The sequence below is a fragment of the Castanea sativa genome, chromosome 5 (genome assembly GCF_040712315.1).
Source record: "Castanea sativa cultivar Marrone di Chiusa Pesio chromosome 5, ASM4071231v1".
NCBI classification, from domain to species: domain Eukaryota; kingdom Viridiplantae; phylum Streptophyta; class Magnoliopsida; order Fagales; family Fagaceae; genus Castanea; species Castanea sativa.
The window spans coordinates 22,327,479-22,334,704 of NC_134017.1; positions in this window are offsets into that span (position 1 = coordinate 22,327,479).

The window sequence follows — 7,226 nt, forward strand, 5'->3', positions numbered from 1 at the left end:
ATGGTCCCAAAGCTAATTCCAGATCCTACAGAACCTTCGGGTTCCAATAAAGAAAAGGAAGGAGACGGGGATGCCGAGAAGGACCGAGCCGGAATGTGGAGTCCAACGTCCCTCCAACAAAGGCGACGGACAAAGGAAAGCAAGTGCTGTCTCCCTTTGAGCTGGAGTTGAGAAAGACCGAGGCCACCAGCACTTCTCAGCAAGACCCCCCTCCAAAAGCTTAGGACCTAGCTTAGGACTTCTCTTTTTCCATATTTGAATTAAATATGTAATGTATATTTGAATGATTAATGAAGAACAATTTCATTTGATTCTCACCTATGTTGCATCCATTTTACTTTATTCTTTTTGTATTTGTCATAAAGATTGCCATTAGTACATAGTCAAAAAGGGACAAAACAAACAAATCTAACTCCAAGTATTACACAATCATAACCTCCACGCAGTCATTCGCATGTTTTAGTATTAAAAACTTAACAGCAGATGACATGGTTGAGATATTTTAAACAATGCCTTGGTAAAAAAAAAAAAAAAAGACCTCATATAACGGTTAAACCCTTATAATGTGTGGTTTTGTTTTTAGTAGGATGTAAGATCCAAGGACCATTCCTTACATAAATTCGCTTAACACTTAAAGATATAGAACTTTAAGATCCGATCTAACAAACAGTAAGGCACTAATTTCCAGACGCAATAAGAAATTAACTTTAATCAAGTTTGCGGTCCGAGAACAAGACTTAACCAAGTTGTTGTTTGATTATTTAGATCAGTAACTTCAAATGTTAATTTCCCCAAAGTAGGAAATCCGAGGACCCGGCATAACTAAGGTTCTGTTTAACAAATGACAAGACATCAATTTCCACAAGGTTTGTGGTCCGAGGACTGCACTTAACCAAGTTTCTGTTTGATTCTTAAGAACAGTAGCTTCAAATGTTAATTTCCCCAAAGTAGGAGGTCCGAGGACCCGGCATAACTAAGGTTCTGTTTAACAAATGACAAGACATCAATTTCTACAAGGTTTGTGGTCCGAGGACTGCACTTAACCAAGTTTCTGTTTGATTCTTAAGAACAGTAGCTTCAAATGTTAATTTCCCCAAAGTAGGAGTTCCGAGTACCCTGAATAACTAAGGTTCTGTTTAACAAATGACAGGACATCAATTTCCACAATGTTTGTGGTCTGAGGACTGCACTTAACCAAGTTTCTGTTTGATTCTTAAGAATAGTAGCTTCAAATGTTAATTTTCCCAAAGTAGGAGGTCCGAGGACCCGACATAACTAAGGTTCTGTTTAACAAATGACAAGACATCAATTTCCACAAGGTTTGTGGTCCGAGGACTGCACTTAACCAAGTTTCTGTTTGATTCTTAAGAACAGTAGCTTCAAATGTTAATTTTCCCAAAGTAGGAGGTCCGAGGACCCGGCATAACTAAGGTTCTGTTTAACAAATGACAAGACATCAATTTCCACAATGTTTGTGGTCCGAGGACTGCACTTAACCAAGTTTCTGTTTGATTCTTAAGAACAGTAGCTTCAAATGTTAATTTCCCCAAAGTAGGAGGTCCGAGGACCCGGCATAACTAAGGTTCTGTTTAACAAATGACAAGACATCAATTTCCACAAGGTTTGTGGTCCGAGGACTGCACTTAACCAAGTTTCTGTTTGATTCTTAAGAACAGTAGCTGCAGGTGTCAGAGGTACTCATAACTTTGAAACATTAACTGACAAAAACCCATTTTATTAATAATAATACCTTCTAAGATTATTTACATTCCACGGACGTAGTACAATTCTTTCATCTAGATCAGCTAGCCGATATGACCCTATGCCTGCTACTGAAACAATACGATAGGGGCCTTCCCAGTTGAGTCCTAGCTTACCCCAAGCTGGGTTCTTAGAAGTCCCTACAACTTTTCTGAGTACAAGATCACCAGGTGCAAGTGGCCTTAGCTTCACATGGGCATCATATCCCCGTTTTAGCTTCTGTTGATAATAAGTCATTTGGACCATAGCTGCCTCGCGCCGTTCCTCAAGTAAATCAAGACCTTTCTCTAGGAGTCCATTGTTATTCTCCGGGCTAAAAGAACTTGTCTTTAGGGTGGGGAAACCAGATTCCAGAGGTATCACCGCCTCGGCACCATAAGTCATAGAGAATGGCGTTTCTCCAGTGGACATGCGCGGTGTGGTCCGATACGTCCACAGAACATGAGGGAGCTCTTCTACCCATCTGCCTTTCGCATCGTCCAACCTCTTCTTGAGCCCGTTGACTATGACCTTGTTAACGGCCTCGGCTTGTCCATTTCCCTGAGGATAAGATGGGGTGGAGTACCTATTTATGATACCCATGTCACAGCAATACTTCCTGAAAGCTTTGCTGTCAAATTGGACACCATTATCAGATATAAGTGTATGTGGTATTCCAAATCTAGTGACGATGTTCTTCCACACAAACTTCTTGGAATCAACATCTCTAATGTTTGCCAAGGGCTCCGCCTCGACCCATTTAGTAAAGTAATCCGTTCCTACAAGCAGCCATCTTTTGTTACCTGCTGCCCTCGGAAATGGCCCCACTATGTCCAATCCCCACTGTGCGAAGGGCCAAGGACTGGAAAGGGGGTTAAGAACTCCTCCAGGTTGATGGATGTTAGGGGCCAACCTCTGGCATTGATCACATTTCCTGGCGTAGTCTTGAGCCTCCCTTTGCATATTGGGCCACCAATACCCCTGGGTCAGGGCCCTATGGGCTAAGGACCTTCCCCCAGTGTGGCTTCCACAAATCCCTTCGTGCAATTCCTCTAGAAGTGCTTCCGTTGATTCAGGGTGTACACACAACAAGTACGGTCCTGAGAAGGATCGTTTGTACAACTTCTGGTCCTCGGACAACCAGAAACGTGGCGCCTTTCGACGTATCTTATTTGCTTCAGATTTGTCCTCAAGAAGGATGTCGTTCTTAAGAAAAGATATGACCGGGTAAATCCAACTAGGTCCAGGCCTTATTAGATGTATGCGAGCCGCCTTGGCGGGGATAAGAGTTGGCTCTAGCAAATCCTCCACAAGGACAATCCTGGGCAAACCCTGAGCCGAGGACGTTGCTAACGTAGCCAAAGAATCGGCATGGGTGTTCCCACTTCTAGAGATGTGAGCTAAGACAAAGGAGTCAAATTCTGCTTGTTGACGCTTAACTTGGGCCAAATATTCCTGCATTCTTGGGTCCCTCGCCTCCATGGTCCCCATGACCTGGCCGACCACCAACTGAGAGTCCGAGAATGCATGGACTTCCTTCCCTCCCATTCTACCCACCATCTTCATGCCTACCAAGACTGCTTCGTATTCGGCCTCATTATTAGTGGCCGAGAACGCCAATCTCAAAGATTTTTTGAAAATAATTCCATCGGGGGCAATCAGGACAAGCCCAACACCTGACCCTCTCTGATTAGCTGCTCCATCCACATACATTTTCCAAGCCGAAGGCCCTGCGGCCGTGATCACACCAACTAATTTTCCATCCCTGCGTGCTTCTTTTAGAGTTTCTTCTGGCAATGGTTCAGTAAACTCTGCCACCAAGTCAGCGAGAACCTGGCCCTTCACCGAGATGCGAGGCTTGTATTTAACGTCAAAAGCTCCTAATATGGTTCCCCACTTTGCCACCCTACCAGTGTAGTCGGCGCTGCGTAACACTGCCTTGAGAGGCAATTGGGTCAGAACCACCACAGTATGAGACTGAAAATAATGAGGGAGCTTCCGCGTGGCATGAACTATGGCCAGAAGCGCCTTCTCCAAAAGCAAGTAGTGCACCTCGGCCTCATTCAAAGACTTACTAACATAGTAGACCGGTCTTTGAATCCCACTTTCATTCCTGATAAGGACCAGGTTGACCGCGTGTACGGCCACTGCCAGATAAGCGAACAAGACCTCGTCCGCCTCGGGGCGAGACAGAATGGGTGGCCGAGAAAGATATTGTTTAAGCTACTGGAAAGCTAACACGCAGTCCTCGGTCCATTGAAACCCTTTCCACTTATTCAACAATTGGAAGAAAGGACGGCACCGGTCAGCTGACCGAGAGATAAACCTATTCAATGCGGCAATCATCCCGGTCAATTTCTAGATTTCTTTTGGGTTGCAAGGAGGTTGCAAGTCCTGAATAGCCTTCACCTGTGCTGGGTTTACCTCTATGCCTCTATGAGTGATCATGTACCCCAAAAACTTTCCAGACCCAACGCCGAAAGAGCATTTTGAGGCATTAAGGCGCAGCTTGTACTTTATTAACACCTGAAAGGTGTCAGCCAGGTCTCTCACGTGTGAAGGTATCGTTTTGCTCTTTACCACCATATCGTCTACATACACCTCAATAGTCTTCCCCAACTGCTGTTCGAACATCCTGGTCATCATTCTTTGGTAAGTAGCCCCAGCATTTTTCAAACCAAATGGCATGACCTTATAATGATAATTCCCCGTCGGGGTAATGAAGGCAGTCTTCTCTTGGTCCTCTAATGCCAAGGGAATCTGGTGGTAACCTTGGAAAGCGTCCAAAAAACTCATCCGAGGATGTCCGACAGTGGCATCCACCAGTTGATCAATACGCGACATGGGGAACGAATCTTTGGGACAGGCCTTGTTCAGATCAGTAAAGTCCACACAAACCCTCCACGTTCCATTCTTCTTTTTAACAACAACTGTATGGGCCAACCACTCGGGGTAGAAAACTTCTTTGATAGCCCCAGCCCTCTTGAGTTTAAGCACCTCTTCCTTCACAGCCTCGGAATGTTCTCTGGAAAAACGCCGAGGTGGTTGCCTTCTCGGAACAATAGCTGGGTTGACATTTAAATGATGACAAATGAAGCTCGATTCGACTCCTGGAGCTTCGTAAGGATCCCACGCAAAAACATCAATATATTCCTTCAGAAATTCTAACAATTCGATCTTCTCTTGGTGTGGCAAAAGTGTGCTAACTTGGAAGAACCTCTCTGGGTTATCGGCTACTGGAAACTTCTCTAACTCCTCACAATGCGTCTCCTCTCCTGCCACCATCCCAGATGAACCAGGAGCTGTTAACTGCTATAAGTCTTTGGTGACCAGAGCCGAAGATTCGGCTTTCGTCTGGTGCAGCACAGCAGCCGATATGCATTGCCTGACCACCGATTGGCTGCCGAGGACCTCTTCAACACATTCCCCCGAGGGAAATTTAACCTTAACATGCAAGGTAGAGGAGACAGCTCCAAGAGCGTGCAGCCATGGCCTGGCAAGAATGGCTGTATATGGAGAGTATGCGTCAACAACAATAAAGCCCACCTCAACCGTTTCTGAGCCGGATTGAACGGGCAAACGAATCTGTCCCTTCGGCACAACGACTCTCCCTTCAAAGCTTATAAGCGGCGAGTCATAAGGGGTAAGATCTTCCAGCTTCAATCTAAATCCCTTAAATAGATCAGGGTACATGATATCTGCACCGCTGCCCTGGTCTATCATCACCCTACTTACATCATAGTTCCCTATCCTGAGCGTAACTACAAGAGCATCTTCATGGGGTTGGATAGTCCCTACCTTATCCTCCTCAGAAAATCCCAAGACGGGCAAATTGAGCTTCAACCTCTTCGGCCTGTAGCCTGTCTCCTCGGCCTGAGAATGAGGAACTTCCATCACCCTGGTGGGAGCCGAACCGGTCCTGCTAGGTGCAGCAAAAATAACATTAATTGTTCCTAAAAACGGCCGAGATGAATTATTCCTCTGATTGTTTGAACCAGATTGACTGCCCTGCCCGCTAGGTTGGCACAGGTGCTGCTTCGGTTTTCCTTCACTGACAAGCTGCTCCAAGTGGTTCCAAAGGGTCCGACAATTCTCAGTAGTATGGCCCACATCCTGGTGGTACTGGCAAAAGAGGTTCTGATTCCTCTTCGCAGGGTCTCCTGCCATCTTATCAGGCCATTTAAAGAAGGGCTCTTTACGAACTTTCTCCAGCAGCTGATGTACCGGTTCTCAGAATACAGTGTTCACGGCCTGAGGTGCTGCCGAGGCGGACTGTCCAACGTGATCTCTCCTCGGCCTGTTATTGTGGTATCTGTCCGACCTGAAATCCCTTCTCTCTTGCGGGATAACCTTTTCCTTACCCTTTCCTTGCTGTTGGTCTTCCTCTACTCTCTTATACTCGTCAATACGGTCCATGAGGCGACGTACACTGCGGACGAGCTTTTTAGTCAGAGACTTTCTCAGGTCGTGATCGGTAGGAAGGCCTACCTTAAAGGTATTAAGTGCCACCTCATCAAAGTCACCATCTATTTCATTAAACATCTCCCAATAACGGTCGGAGTATGCTTTCAACGTCTCCCCCTCCCTCATGGTCATGGATAACAGCGAGTCTAATGGCCGAGGGACTCTGCTACATGTAATGAACCGCGAAGCGAATGCCCTAGTAAGCTCCCCAAACGAACCTATAGACACCGATTTAAGGCCGTTAAACCACCTCATAGCAACAGGCCCCAGGCTAGAGGGGAAAACTTTACACATCAGGGTCTCGTTGTGAGAGTGCACCGCCATCCTCTGGTTAAAGTGACTCACGTGCTCCACCGGATCAGTCCGGCCATTGTAGATGGTAAAAGGGGGCTGGGTAAACCTCCTGGGAAGCCTTCCTTTCTCAATCCTCCGTGTAAACGGAGACTTAGAGAGTTGGTGCAACGCCCTACTCATGGCATCGTTGCCTAAGCCCCTAGAGTAAAGCTTCTTACGTCTGCAAGTTGGCTGGTCGTCCTCCTCACCGGAGGACGTTGCACTGGTGGGGGAGCGTGACCTCGAGCTGTAGCCACCTCCCCTATCCTCCTCTGAGGAAGGATTAGATGAGGACGGTGAAAACCTACGTTTAGCACGACGTAACTTCCTCTTCAAACGATTGATTTCCCTCTGCATGGACTTAGAACCCCCCTCGTGGGTAGTGCTACCCCCACCATGAGTATGGCTAGCCCCTGGATATTCTGTGTGGACGCTTCCCTCATGATCCCTTCGACGCTCAAGGCGCTAGAAATGATCCTCCGGTTGTGATCCCTGTGACTCTGCATGGTGAGCACCTAAGCCTGCCATAGTATCCCTACCTCTTCTAGACTAGATTCCCCACAAACGGCGCCAATTGTAAGTGCACAATTGCACCTGGACCCAAAGACGATCACGGGCTCAGGCCCAATGAACCTTAAACAATAAAAATTTGTAGAGTGTGGGCTTGAAACTTAGGTTAGAAGTACTGG